The 14,449-nt window shown below is 35.8% G+C and overlaps 1 pseudogene; it reads right to left on the bottom strand.

Annotated features, from left to right (window-relative positions):
• Window positions 1-11,154: 11,154 nt before the first annotated feature.
• Window positions 11,155-12,102, bottom strand: LOC130685098 (olfactory receptor 6C74-like; annotated as a pseudogene).
• Between the last annotated feature and the right edge of the window lie 2,347 nt (window positions 12,103-14,449).

The raw sequence follows: 14,449 nt of genomic DNA, 5'->3' as shown, positions 1-14,449 counted from the left end.
TACTGCCATCTACTTGTCTAGGTTTAAATGAAAAAGAAGAAAAAGAAGAAGAAAATGATGATTCCAACGGGAAAGTTACATGATAATAGTGGTTAAGATGATGTTTCAGCTAGAGCAACACCAGGCTCATTCATGTTCCAAAGATGGTCATGGCAGGAAGAACAGTAGTTTGCCTTTCTAGGGTATCTAGACAGAGTTCAATCTTTAGTTTGCAACAGAGAATAACCTATATCATGGCAGTAAATTTTCAGCATTTTTATTTGAATAAATTATAGGAAAGTTAAAGGGATTTCTAAAACATAGAATGAAATTTTCTTCTCTCTTGGATTTATGCAAGAGTTTGGGATAGAGCTATTTCTGTTTAATATAAGAAATTTGCATACTAGGAGAAAATCTATACCTGTTATTACAAGTATTTCAGCCCATATTTGCATTCACCTCACCCACCCACCCAACCACGCACATACACACACATTTCACTTATCTCTGTTATGATCACTACCCTACCTACCTTGTACACTGAGTATATCAGTAAGCACAATGGTAATTTCAGTTTTCTAATGCATGTTGTGAAGATGAGAATATACCAGTTAAAATGAAGTGAAAAATGAGAGGAAGGATATAGAAGCAGATAGAAATATAAAACTATGTGTTCAGGACATTGTATGAGGTGTGAGAGGTAAAAGAAGAGTAAGATAAAATCAAAACTTACGGAGACCCAGAGAAGTAAGAAGGGTTTTTTAGAGATAGGAGAGTGAGTCTGATAAAAACTTCAAAAGAATATTAAAAATATATTAATGAGTGAGTAAAATTTTGAAAAATTAAAAATATGTAAATTAGTAAGCAAATCTCTAACTTAGTAAGTTAAAAATTTGTAAGTAAGTATTTATAAGAAGAAAATATTTACCAATGAAATTTCTCTCCACCTATTTCTTTTCTTTGTGTTTATTTTATTTTGTTCTTTGTATTAAGCATGGCCTAAAAGAGATGAAGAATGAGTGTTTGGTAACTATTAAACACATAATATCAGAATAGCGTTGACACAAATTTTTGGGGTGACACAATCTTTTCCCTATGATAGGATATTCAGATGTTTGGCCAACACATACTTAAAATGTTCATTACTGAATACTGTTCTCAATGCCAGGTACCTACTGAGACAGTTGTGTTGTTGAGGTTTGCACAGCTAGTGAATTGAAGTTCAGGATTAATTTGAAAGAGTGTGTTTTCCAAGTTGTCCTTTCAAGAGTATATTTTGTGTAAATAATTGTAGGACAGATTTTAGTGTATTTCTTTAAAAAAAGGATTAATAGTATCTCTAGAGAAAATTGTATTCCTTGGTATCTTCATCATCAAACACAGAAAAAGGTTAAAGTTTAGTGATGGACCCCAGATAACACAATGTTTTCTGTCTTGACAATATCAAGGTAATTGTTTCCAACCTCTAAATCATACAGTAATTTAGAAAAGGCACATACCTAAATTAAAATAAACATATAAGGTAAAGTAAAAGTTTTTACCTATAACATCTAGAGGAGTTTATAGAAAGATACTAAGGTACAAAAAATGAGACCTTCTCTCAAAGTTATGTTAATCGTGTACACAGTTTGGGTGAAAAGAAATGACTGTCATTTTTCCCTTTACATTCATACTCCTTTTACATTCACGTATCTGTGAAGCAATTATTATACATCTTCCCTCATTTACACAAATCACACCCATGGCGATACTGCAGGAATGCATATATCTAAAGCACTTAATTAGAATTGTTCTATGTCAAACACACCAACTACTACCAAAACACACTGTAAAAAATTAACAAAAGTCACATAAGCAAAGCATTAGGAGGCAGGCCTGTCCATACGATACATTTAGTTGTGTTGCATATTGGGACTATCAGATAAATTAAAAGGAACCGTTTTTCAATACTAAATTATCATTGTATTCCATTTGTCTTCTTTCACCATTTTCCCTAAATCAAAATTTAAAAGGTTAGAGAAAATAGCATTAATGAGGTAAAGATAAAAGGAGAAAAACAATGGGTTAAAACATATCTGACAGGATATATGGACTTTAAATTTTAAATATACCAATTCTTTTCATCTTTTTGAGTCCTAAAGCAGTCTGCCAAAAACACTTAAAGGCTCAAACACCATTTTTAAGAAGATGTACTATGCACTGATATCTTTTTTCAGACAAAATTTAACTTCTGCTTCCACATTTAGCTACTTCATCATCCTGCCATACAGAACGCACTGGCATTCCACTCCTCTCTGGTGGAACTCACGCTAACCACCCTCTGTGACTGTTTTTCTTGTTATAAGTGGCAGCTTTGTAAAGGTTTTGTTGTTGATTTTTTTCAGATTTTAGACTAGTGTATTAAATTTCCCCATCACTACGGTTCACTTAGTCATGTTTTAAATAGTTTTCTAAGTATTATTCACAGTGCCGTATAAATTAACCAACACTAATCCCATGGAGTAATTGTGCTATCTGTGCTCTGAAGGAAAACATCTAAAGACTATGAAGAATTCTCAGCAGGATATGAGATGCAAGAACACCATTCCCATAGGATCAAAAATTTATATGTGTACCAGGGCTCTCCCCAGGCACTAAATATTTTTTAAAATAACCACTGACAAAGAAAACACTAATTTAAACTCTCTCCAGAGAATTCAATATAGATTTCCTTAATATATGCTTACCTTCCCACACACTGATGTTTTGCAATCCCATGTTTAGAAATAAGGCTTTGGAAGCAAAATAAAAATATTTCAATTCGTAATAAAGAGTAGCAAAATAAATTGGAGAATTTATCCTGTCATTGAAAAAATTGTACCTCTGGCTAAATGCACCATGAATAATTCTCCAGATACACCTAACATCTCCGGTCCTGTATGCCATTCCATTCCTATTCTGAAAGCTGTTTTTCCTCCAAATAGTATTTGTGATATTATCTAGTGGATCTTAAAGATTTCATAATTCCAAAGCATTCTCCACTTCTATATTAAGAGACTATTTACCTACATCTATAGTTGCCTTCCTTGCAAATTATTGTAGCCATCTTACTAAGTTCTGTTCAAAAATGTAAACAGAGATAACATGCAGCTTCCAGGAATTATTACTTGATTGGTCAGGCTTGCTCTCCTCTCCTTCTTTACCCTCGCATTCTTGCAATGAAGACAGGTGACAAGCCCCTGGGAGCCATGAGTATGAGCAATCACCCTACGGATGGGGAATCAATAAGAAAAAACACACACAGGTTCTGGACCCATTTCAGGCCACACCAGTTCATAAACACGACGACTTCATGGAAGAGTTTCAACATAACAAACTGACCATTTAAATAAGGTAAAAATATTTTTGTTGTTGTTAAACCTTTGGGATATTTGTTTTATTCATATCCTACCAAATCTTTGTTACTACCAAAATCTGATTCCTAGGACTTATATTTCATATTTGTTTAATTTCTTTACTGTGTCACACAGTAAAGAACATATGTTCATATATATTTTGTAAAATAATTCTGAATATTTCTAACTAATTTTACAGCTCAAGAACTCCTGTTCTCTACTTCCAAATATCGGGTAGTTTCTTGAGAACATCAGTACTAATCATTTAAAATAATTTATCCTGGCACACAGGTAGAAGCAGACAACCTTGACCAAAACATGTGAAATGATGTGAGATGATGAATTAATTGTGCATATTGTTAGGGTATAAGATGTCAGTGGCTCTACTAAAGGCCTAGGCACTTACCCATGCTCTTCCACTTTGGCAAATCATAGCTTCAAGCTTTTGTCTACAGAGACTAGAAGACTGCAGGAGTTTCCTCTTAGATTCTAAAATTCTTCATCAGTGTGGATAAAATCGCAATTATTTCCAGAATCCCTCGCCTGGCTTTAGCACATCTCCATATCAACAGGCATTTCCAAGGGGTGGAGAGTAGTTCATCTCCCTATCAATGTGTAATTACCTGGGCGAGGAAGGGCTTGTCTGGACTTGAGAGGTTGAGGGGAGTATTCGCTCACTTTTGCCACAAGAGGAGAGAGAGAGAGAGAGACACCGGATGGCTGTTTATAAGCAATAAATGGGTTTTAAACTTTATTTCTTCCTTTGACTGACTGATTTCGGTTTCAGCTAGGCATTTTGCCGCGGGATTTCCCCTCCCCAGACAGAGGTTAGGAGACTGCAGGAGTTTCCTCTTCGATTCTCAGCTTCTCCATCAGTCAGATGTTACTCTGTACTGGTAGCCTCAGTCTTCCATTGCTTGCCACTAAGGATTTATCAAACAAGTTTATGGAAGTAATATTGCAAAATGCCAGGCTCTTGAGTCATTAATTCCCTTTTATAGAGGTTTTTATTGTCTGTAAGAAAGGTCTTGTTTGCACTGACAGATGCATTCATAGAATTCAGATTGTTTCTCCCCAGCCCCATGTGAGAGGGGAAAGCAGCGGCCCACCATTTCCTGCTGGGACATGTTCTACATACTGCATACAAAAGAGCAAGAGGCTCTAAGAGAAAGTTACAGAATAGGGGGCATCCACTTAGTCAGTACCCTGCTCTCCTAGGCCCTGGCCTCTCAAGTCCTCACTGATTTTTTGCACTAATGACACAAGCAGTTTGTGTTGATGTTTTAGAGGGCAGCTTGTTTTTCAACTCTTTTATCTGGGAAAAATCTACACAGGAACTGTACATATATTGTATTATCAGTATACTATTGTCAAGATAAAAGATATACTGAAAAAGAAGCATTGGTACATTACTATTACTAAATTTATTTCGATTTCAATAGTGTTCTCACTAATTTCCTTTTTTTATTACAGCATCTAATCCAGGATACTACACAGCATTTACTCATGCGGTATCCTTATTGTCATCTGGACTTTGATTGCTTTTCAGTCCTTTCTTGTTCATTTACTTGTCAGTTTGGAGGAGACTTGTAACTCTGGTGGGAAAATATTTTACAAGCCTGGGGAAAATTACCTTTGAAACTGAAATCAGTCAAGGGGAGAAATAAAGTGGGATACACCCATTTATTGCTTACAGTCAGTCATCCACTTCTGCTCACCCGTACCTCTCATGACCCGGTACAAAAAAAGGGATGCCGATGTTACCATCCAGCTATGTCAGAGGCAGGCTTTCCTTCAAGCCAATGTTCCTGGGCCAGTGTGTCTGCTTCATCATTCCCTGGGGATGCCAAAGGCAAACGGCCAGTCACATGACATATGGTTAACTGCCTCAGTCTGACCAGAGGCCCATAGGTCTTGCCACACTCTTGCCCCCAAGGGGGCCAGTGACCAACCATCCAGTTGGCATGGTACCGTGTTGGTAACCACAGGGTCAAGCCCTGATAGACGGCCCAGCTGTCGGTGCAGACAACTATAGGGGAGGGCTCCTGGGTGATCATGAGCCATACTGACCACAGCTCAGCCCCTTGGCTGCTCTTCCTTCTTCATCTTTCATCCATATTGTCTCAGTCTTAAGATGGAAAGACATAGCTCTCCACTTTGGAGGCTGCCCATGACTAGAGCCATCTGTGTACCAAGCATCTTCAGGTATGTGGCTTTTCCCTCCTAATAAGGAGTCTCAGCTACCAATGGCTCAAAAGCAAGTTCCTCCTGTTTTCCACTAGTATACGTCACTGGCCCCAATAAGTGTTGGAGTTGTCCACTTAAGGTGCCATTGGAAAGGACACCACACTGCTGTAAGTATGCACCCCATTTGGCCAGTGCAGGTATCTGTGCCATGCCACTCCATGGCCCTTGGGCCCAGGCTCACACCGACCCCACAATGGGACAGGTGGTTACTACCTTGGTCAGAGCCTTTTGTGTGGAGAGGCTGGTGCCCCTGGAGGTGGCCTCGGCAGCCGTTCTGCCCTCAGCTCCTCCCCCTCATCCTCCTCTGACATCTCCTCTACCACATGGAGGACTTAGGGCCCTGCTGCTTCCCCTCCCCCATCGCCTCCTGTAACACAAATCATCTGGCCGCCTCCTTCCTCACTCTAACACATCTTCCAGGAGCATGACCTGTTCTCAGTAACTGTCTTTCTTTCTTAAGGGCATCCCATAGGTAATCGCCCAGCATCCCCAGGTGAGGCCAGAGTGTGCCTCTCTCCTCAGTAAGCCTTTCTACTATCTCAAGAAACAAATATCCCACAATCCCAGCTTCTACACGGCCACTCAGGGCCTCTAAGCAGTCTTCTACGTCACGGAGGGTTCATTCCATAGCTTCCAGTGTTTTCACCCTTCCCCAATACTGGGGAAGAGACCACCCACCTAGGATGTGCTTTACCATAGACCAATTTCCCACTGGGGGCTCCACAGGAGGAAGCCCCATGGATAGGGTGTTCCTGGGTGAAGCTGCACCCTCCAACGCTGCCAGAGGTAAGGGTGAGTCATCACCCCCCACTGCAGAAGCCCCTGGGGCTTCACCACCATCCACTTGGGCATTTCTGATACCTCCCTACATTCTCTAGGGGAAGCCCACCCAAGCATCTCACATATGAAGACAAATTTTGGGTTCAGAGATCCTGTCGGCTATCACCAGTTGTAACTCTTGGGGGAAAATATTTTTCCAGCTGGGAGCAAATTATCTTTGAAACCAAAATCAGTCAAATGGAGAAATAAAGTGGGAGAAACCCATGTACTGCTTACAAGCAGTTGTCCACTTCTGCTTGCCCATATCTCTCATGACCAAGCTACCAAAAGGGACCCCACCCAACCTCTTGGGTCCAGATATGCCCTCACTTCCCATTGTAATCACCTATCTCTGTCTGGATGGACTACTTCTCTCCACCCCTTGGAAACACCTCTTGATATGTAGATGCACTAAGGCCAAAAGAGATTCTGGAAATATCACAATTTTACCCACACTTGTCAAGCAATTTTAAAAGTGTTCCTCAATTTGGATTTCTCTCTTTTTTTATTAAGTAATAGATTAGTGTTCTGTATTTAGGTAAAGAATATAAGAATGACTAAATGCTTATCATCCCATCATATCAGAGGGTAAATGACATCACCATGACTTATCACTGTTAATATTTTTCTTGACAACTTGTTTAAGGTATAGTTTTCCAGTTTAAAAAAAAAATGCTATTTTTCTCCTGTCTATAATATTTTCTTGGCAACTAATCACTAAATAGCCCACATCAAAGGAGGGGAGAAGGATTAATAAGCTTCTCTTCCTGGAAGGAATATCTGTCTGTCTGTCTATTTATCTACCTACCTGTATTTGGATTCTTCCATAAGGAAGATTAGTTCCTTCTCCCACACTTATTTGATTACTGTTCATTCATGTCAAATTTCTGCAATTTTCCTGTAGACTTCTTCCTTAATAGATTATTTAAAAGAGTATTTTCTAACTTACAAATATTTGAGTACTTTTGAAACCTTTTGTCATTTTCCCACTGGTTTAGAACATGCATTTCAAAATGATCTATGTCTACCTCTATACCACCTCCCTCGAAGTGTAAGCAAGTTATGATCACGTATTCTTAAAACATCCCTCTCATCTCTTTTGTATTTTTGCCATTAACTTCATTTCACGAAATATTCAAAACATTATTACCATCATTGTTTCAGTCTCTTAAATTGTAGAGCAATGTAAATGATAAAATACATTCTATTTTATCCTCCTTTGCTCCATTTTTGAAACTCTCTATTCTTTGAAGAAACTCAGTTTTTTGACATATCATTTTGATTTTCCTGGAAGGAAATCCTTTAACATCTCTTGTAAGGTAGGTTTGCTAGCAATATATTCCTGCTGTTTTAGTTTATCTAAGAAAATGTTCATTTCACTCTCATTTTTGTATGTACAATTGTAGGTCATCACTCGTCTTTCTGTTTGCAGTGCTTCTGAACAGAAGTCAGGTCTAATTGTTATTCCTGTTATTATGTAGGGAACATGTAGTTTCCCTTGATTGCCTTCAAGTTTCTTTTTGTCTTGGTTTTTCATAAGTTTGTAGATTCATATTCCTAATTATATATATTTTTTCTCTTTGTATTCTCTGAGCTTCTTCAATCTACTCTTTCAAATTTGTCAACAATTCTGAAATGTTTTTAGCCACTTTACATAAACACACATACACACACAGACACGAACACACACAATATTTGGAATCAGAAGTGCTCTATCATTCAGGTAAGTGACTTGACTATAAGGATTATAAAGAAGGGGTTCAGATGGAGTCTTAGAATTTTGGGGATTATCATATCAAGCAATGAGTCACAAGAGAAGCCAGCAAAGAAATAAGAAAGAACAGCCAATACATTCAGAAAAACCCACATAATAATGTGTCATCTAACCAGGGCAAATAAACTATATGAATAAAAGGTAGTGGTCAACTACACTAAATATTACTTAAATTCCTGCCAATGACAATAAAACAACCAATGAATTTGAAAAGGTGGAGTTTGAAAAACCAGAGTAAATGAATTGGTAAATTATAGACCAAACAAAAGAGGGTTCAGGAGAAAATGTGAGATGAAAAAAATATAGAGGTAATAATAGCTAAATGTAGACAAAGCTGATGCTTTCTAAATTCAAATTACAAATAAAGCAAGGAGACACTTATTAGAAATAAAATATTTCAAGTATTTTGGTCACAGTGGGAAGTCTACTTCAGCTTTCAGTAAATAGTATCATAATGAGATATCAAAATGAAGTAAAAAAAATTTTTAATGTATTTGTAAGATAAGGGATTTTATATTATTGTTAAATTGACCAAAATTGGAGCTATGTGTCTTGAGACAAAGCAAGGATGATTGCCTAGATTTCTTCTGAATAATAAATTAGGGTCTCTCAGTCATAGGCTTTTATTTAGGAAGACTTTATCTTTATTTTATCATAGGTAGATATTCATTTGATGAAAGAGCAAAAGAAAGTCTCTGTCCATATTCAGACATAGAAGTATGTATCTGTCAGAATTTATTTTGGAAAAATTAATTCAAAAAGTTAATCTTATGAGCAAATCAATTGGCAAGCTAGAATTACTTATGTGGGATAGGTGCCAATGGGTTACTTGCAAAAGTTGTATTAAGGGTGAAGTTACTCAAAATCGAGTAACTAGGGTTACTTGCAAAAGTTGTATTAAGGGTGAAGTTACTCAGAATCGAGTAACTAACTCTTCCTTGAAAAGATAGACAATGTTCTTAAGCATGGTGATATTGGACTTGGGGACTTAGAGGACTCAGGACAGCTTATCAATTTTGAGACAGGAAGGTATTTGAAAGCACAAGAGTGGCAGTTCAAGGTAAGGATGACTGCAAGCAAGGCAAAGTGATACTATTAATACACTTGTCTTCATTCAGAGCTCTGGATATGTAAAGAAGATCAATGTCCCCTCCTAGACAACTCAGGAAGTGTGAAGAGATTTAATATAAATGTTTAAAAAACTTTAAGGTCTTCAATTGAAAAAATGAAAACTAAGTCTTCCTGACTAAGCTTTCACTAATCATTATAGCTTTGTTTCTCACAAAATGACCTTATCCTTACTGAGCTATCTTTTGTTCTTATATATAATGCTAGTAATAATTATGATATACAATTTTATTTCCAGAATTATATGATTTATATAAAATGCATAGCAGTGCCTCTATTTAGTAGGTGGTCAACAAAGTATCTCCTATCTTATTATCCCATTTGTTGTGTCGCCTGCCTCACTAGAGCAGAAAAGCTGAAAGCATTTCAGGGAAGAACTCCAATATTTCTGTGGAAGTTCTCTCAAGTAATATGCTGTTCCTGTATTTAAAAATTTATTAAAGATCCAATACTTGTTTAAATATCTTTCAAAAAATATTCAATTTAAAAAGCAAAACCAAAAACAAAGAACAGCAGTAGTAAAGTATCTGTGGATTCAGGATTCAGACCAACAGTAGCTGATCTAATAGATACAGTATCAGGTGATTCGTCACAGACAAACTGAAATAAAGAGAAGACGGATGATGTAACTTCAACCTGCCAGCCGGTGGGAAGCAGCAGCAATGGGGATGTCTTAATTTAGAAACACTAGGCCCTTATTAAGAGTTACAGAACGTCCTCTATGATAAATAACTAATAGGTAATTAGCATTTTAGAGTATACAGATAAGTGTTTTTGGAAGAGCTAATGATAAATTAATGGCTTAACTTAAGTAGTATGTTATAAGCAATCTTACCCTAACTGGCACATGAACAAAAGCAAAGTAGTCGGAATACTGAGATAGCCTTATGTAATATAATAATATAATATATATATATTATATAGATAGATAATTTGTTCATTTTAATTCTGTGCTCTTAAAATTTCTAAAAGTTAGACAATACTCAGGATCACTATATCTGCTTTCTGAAAACAAATTAGACCAGAATTATCATGAATAAAATGTAATAATCAATTGTTTAGATAACCATTATTCCTGAAATCATGTTTCTGACCCAAATATCTTTTAAAATCCAGGACATCCTACAAATTGTATAGAAACATGTAAAATTGTTCAGCCAATTATATTTTATATGTGGTTTTCTTCCTTTTTATGTTTTATGCTGCTCTTTTAGACAGTATTTTTCAAACAAATTTTCTTCTAAATATCTAGTTTCTATGAAATATACTCGACAGAACAATCAAATTTTTAACAAATATTTTCAAACATAAACAATTACACAGATGGATAATCTCTGTTTACATTTTCTTTTAATTAATTAATAAGTAATTATTAAGTAATTAAAAATTTATTTAAATTTTAATTAACTGATTAAAAGTAACTAAAATAAAAATTACTTAATAATTTGATGACCTTTGAATTGTGTGCTACATAAAATATAGTTAAAATTAATATTTTATACTCTTGAATAAGTAGAAATCGAAGACAAAAGACATTGAAAACTTTAGCTCAATTTCTTTCAGATATACACAGGAAAAGGAACTACTATGACAACAAAAATCTAAAGAAAAATACAGAGGAATTTCATTTTTGTGGAACAAAGATTTTTATGAATAAAGAATTATGAAGAATATTATAGAAATCAAAGGGAAAAAGGAGGAAACTATGTCTTGGAAGGTACTATTGGATACACTGGTATTACTAGGGATTATTTATATTATTTGCATTATTGTATTACTTTTACTATTTGGGATCCTTTTTTCATTTCCTTTATATATAATGCAATAGTACACTCATTTTTTTGAGAGAGAAACAACCCGGTGTGTCATATTCACGGAGGCTTGTTTCACCTTTGTTTCATCAGTTGGTTCCGTAAGGTGCAGATGAAAGGGTTCAGAAGTGGTGCAACAGAGGTACTGAGCACCGCAATCCACTTAGAAAAAGATACTCTTTGTTTCACTGATGGTTTAACATACATGAAGATGCAGCTGCCATAAGAAAGGGAGATCACAATCATGTGAGAAGAACATGTTGAAAAAGCTTTTTCCTCTGATTAGCTGAAGGGATTTTTAGAATTGTTAAATCAATATACATATATGATATTATCACCAATACTAACGTGACCACAAGGGTCACCAAAGCTGAAACGAATCCCATTGTCTAGAACAGCTGCGTGTCTGAGCAGGAGTCTGCAGGAGGGGAGTTGTGTCACAGTAGAAATGATCAACAGTGTGGGAGTCACAGAAATCAAGGTTTAGGCCTAAGAGGAGAGGTGGAAAGATGGTAAAGAACCCGGCAAGCCAAGAACAGGAGACAAGCTGTGTGCAGATTTTAGTGCTCATGATGGCTGTGTAATGCAGGGGCTTACAGACGGCAACATAGCGGTCATAGGACATGGCTGCCAGCAGGTAAAATTCAGATGCTCCGAGAAGGAAGACAAAAAACACTTGAGCTGCACAACTGTTATAGGAAATGGTTTTGTCCCCAGTTGCCATCATCACCAGCAATTTAGGGATGCATGTAGTTGTGAAGGAAATTTCTAAGAAGGAAAAATTCCGAAGGAAGAAGTACATGGGGGTCTTGAGGTGAGTATCCAGCAGGGTGAGTGTGATGATGATCAGATTGCCAGTGATGCTGAGAAGGTAGGTGAGCAGCAGGAAGGTAAACAACACTGCGTTCAGCTGTGGATCATCAGTCAGACCTGCTAGGATGAACACTGTCACTCTTGTGTGGTTCCCCATTACTGTCCTCTATTTGCCCAGGTCTAAATGGAAAAAGAAGAACAAGAAAGTGAGCATCCCAGTGAGAAAGTAACAGTGATAACTAATGGTGAAGGTCATGTTTCAGCTAGAGGAACACAAGGCTCATTCACGTTCTAAAGATGGTCATGCAGGAAGAACAACAATTTTCCTTTCCAGAGTATCTGGACAGAGTTCAATCTTTATTTTGCAATTCTACCAGAGGATTACCTATGTTATGACAGTAAATGTTTATTGCGTTTTGTCAAATAAATTGGAGGGAAGTTAGAGGGACTTCTAAAATATGGAATGAAACTTTTTTCTCTATTTTATGCAAGAGTTTGGGATGGATGTCATTTTCTGTTCACTATGAGGAGCTTGCATACTGGAAGCAAAATGATACCTGTCATTACAAGTATGTCACCCCATGTGTAACATTTAACACACACATACCCTTACACATACAAACCTAGCCACCATCAGTATACAGGACTAGTACACCATTGCCATTTTACTCAACTGACACAACTCAAATAAGTTTCTGTGTCACTTTCATGGCTAATGAGATCAGTGCATGTGGAGCATTGGACATAATTTTATTTTCTGTCTCTATTAGTATTTCTATCCTGCAGTTTCTCTTATCATCCCTCTTTACACATTTTACCCTGATACAAATTCAGCAGGAACAGTTGGTTGTATGTAGCAAGAAAGAGCAGTTTTCCTCTACAGGTTATTAAAAAATGAAAAATAGGAGTAAGGAATATAGGAGCATAAATAAATATATAAATACAGGTTCAGGAAATTGTATGAGGTATGAGAAGTAAAATGAAGAGAAAGATAATGTCCAAGTTTTATGAAAAACTACAGAGGAAAGGGGAGTTTTTTAGATGTAGAATAGTAAGTTTAAGGATAATTTTTAAAAATTAAAAATATGTAACTTAGTAGTAAAGAAATCAGTAAAAACAATAATAAAGAGAAAATGTTACCATGAAATTTCTCCTCATGTAATTCTATTCTTTGTACTTATAATTTTATTCTTTGTCTCAAATACAGACAGAAAGATGGACTATTTTGAGATCAGCCTGGACTAAAAGAGATGAGGAGCTGAGTATTTGGTGAATTTCAAACACAGTAAATCTCAAAATAGTGGTAACACAAATTTTAGGAGGGATATGTTTCCCTATTATAAGGATATTCAAATGTTTGGCTAACACATGGTTAAACAATATCAACATAGATAACTGCTCTCAACACCCTGCTCACATTAAGTGACACGATCACATTGCTCAGGTTTGCACAGCCGGCACATTGGAGATCAGGACTGAATTTGAACGAGTATGTTTTTACAAGTTGTCCTCTTAAAAATGCAAAATTTTCTACATATAATTATAGAACTCATTATAATGTACTTCTTTAAAAAACGATTAATAATGTCTCAAGAAATTTCCTTCCAGTATCTTCATCACCAAACACAGATAATAAAGTTTTGTGATAGAAACTACAGAAGACAACGTTTCCTGTCTTGACAATAACAAGATAATTATTTCCAACCTTAAAACATACATTATTATTTAAAAAGCATACATAAATAAAAACTATATGAGGACAAATCAAAGTTATGAAGAGGAGTTTACAGGAGGATTCTAAAACTAAAAAAATAAGATCTGTGGTCAAAGTCATGTTAATAATGTAGACAGTGTGGGTGAAAAGAAATGGCTGTTATTTTTCCTGAACATTCTCTTTATACTCACATAATTGTGAAGCAGTCTATTATAAAATTTCCTTTATCTACACAAATTACTCCCGTGGCAATATTTTGTAATATAGTTATAGGCCAGATTATAGTGTATTTCTGTATGTATTTACATATACTACATATATATATATATACATATATATATATATGTATATATATATATGTATATACACACACACACACAGTGTATAATATGCACAGGACATATTATAGTGTACAAAGTATTGTAGGAATGCATATCTCTAAAACACCTAAATCAGAATTCTAACATATCAAATTATTTCATTGTCTAACTTCAACAATTACATACACCAGCTACCCTCAAAATACACTGTAAAAAAATTAACAAAGTCCCTCCACAGTGGTAAACTGTAGAAGGCAGGCCTGTGAATGCAACCATGTTTAGTTGTGTTGCACATTGTGACTATCAGATAAATGTTAAAAAGGAACAGTTTTTCAATATTAAATTACCATTGTATTCCATTCATCCTCTTTCAGCATTTTCCCTAAATTAAAACTTAAAAGGCTAGAGAAAATAATGTTATAATGCAATGATAAATTAGAAAAAGTGGATAAAACATATCTAACAAGAAA

This window comes from Manis pentadactyla, chromosome 10 (assembly GCF_030020395.1).
Source record: "Manis pentadactyla isolate mManPen7 chromosome 10, mManPen7.hap1, whole genome shotgun sequence".
NCBI classification, from domain to species: domain Eukaryota; kingdom Metazoa; phylum Chordata; class Mammalia; order Pholidota; family Manidae; genus Manis; species Manis pentadactyla.
Note: the sequence above shows the minus strand (reverse complement) of the source record. Positions and strands in the feature narration are given on the sequence as shown.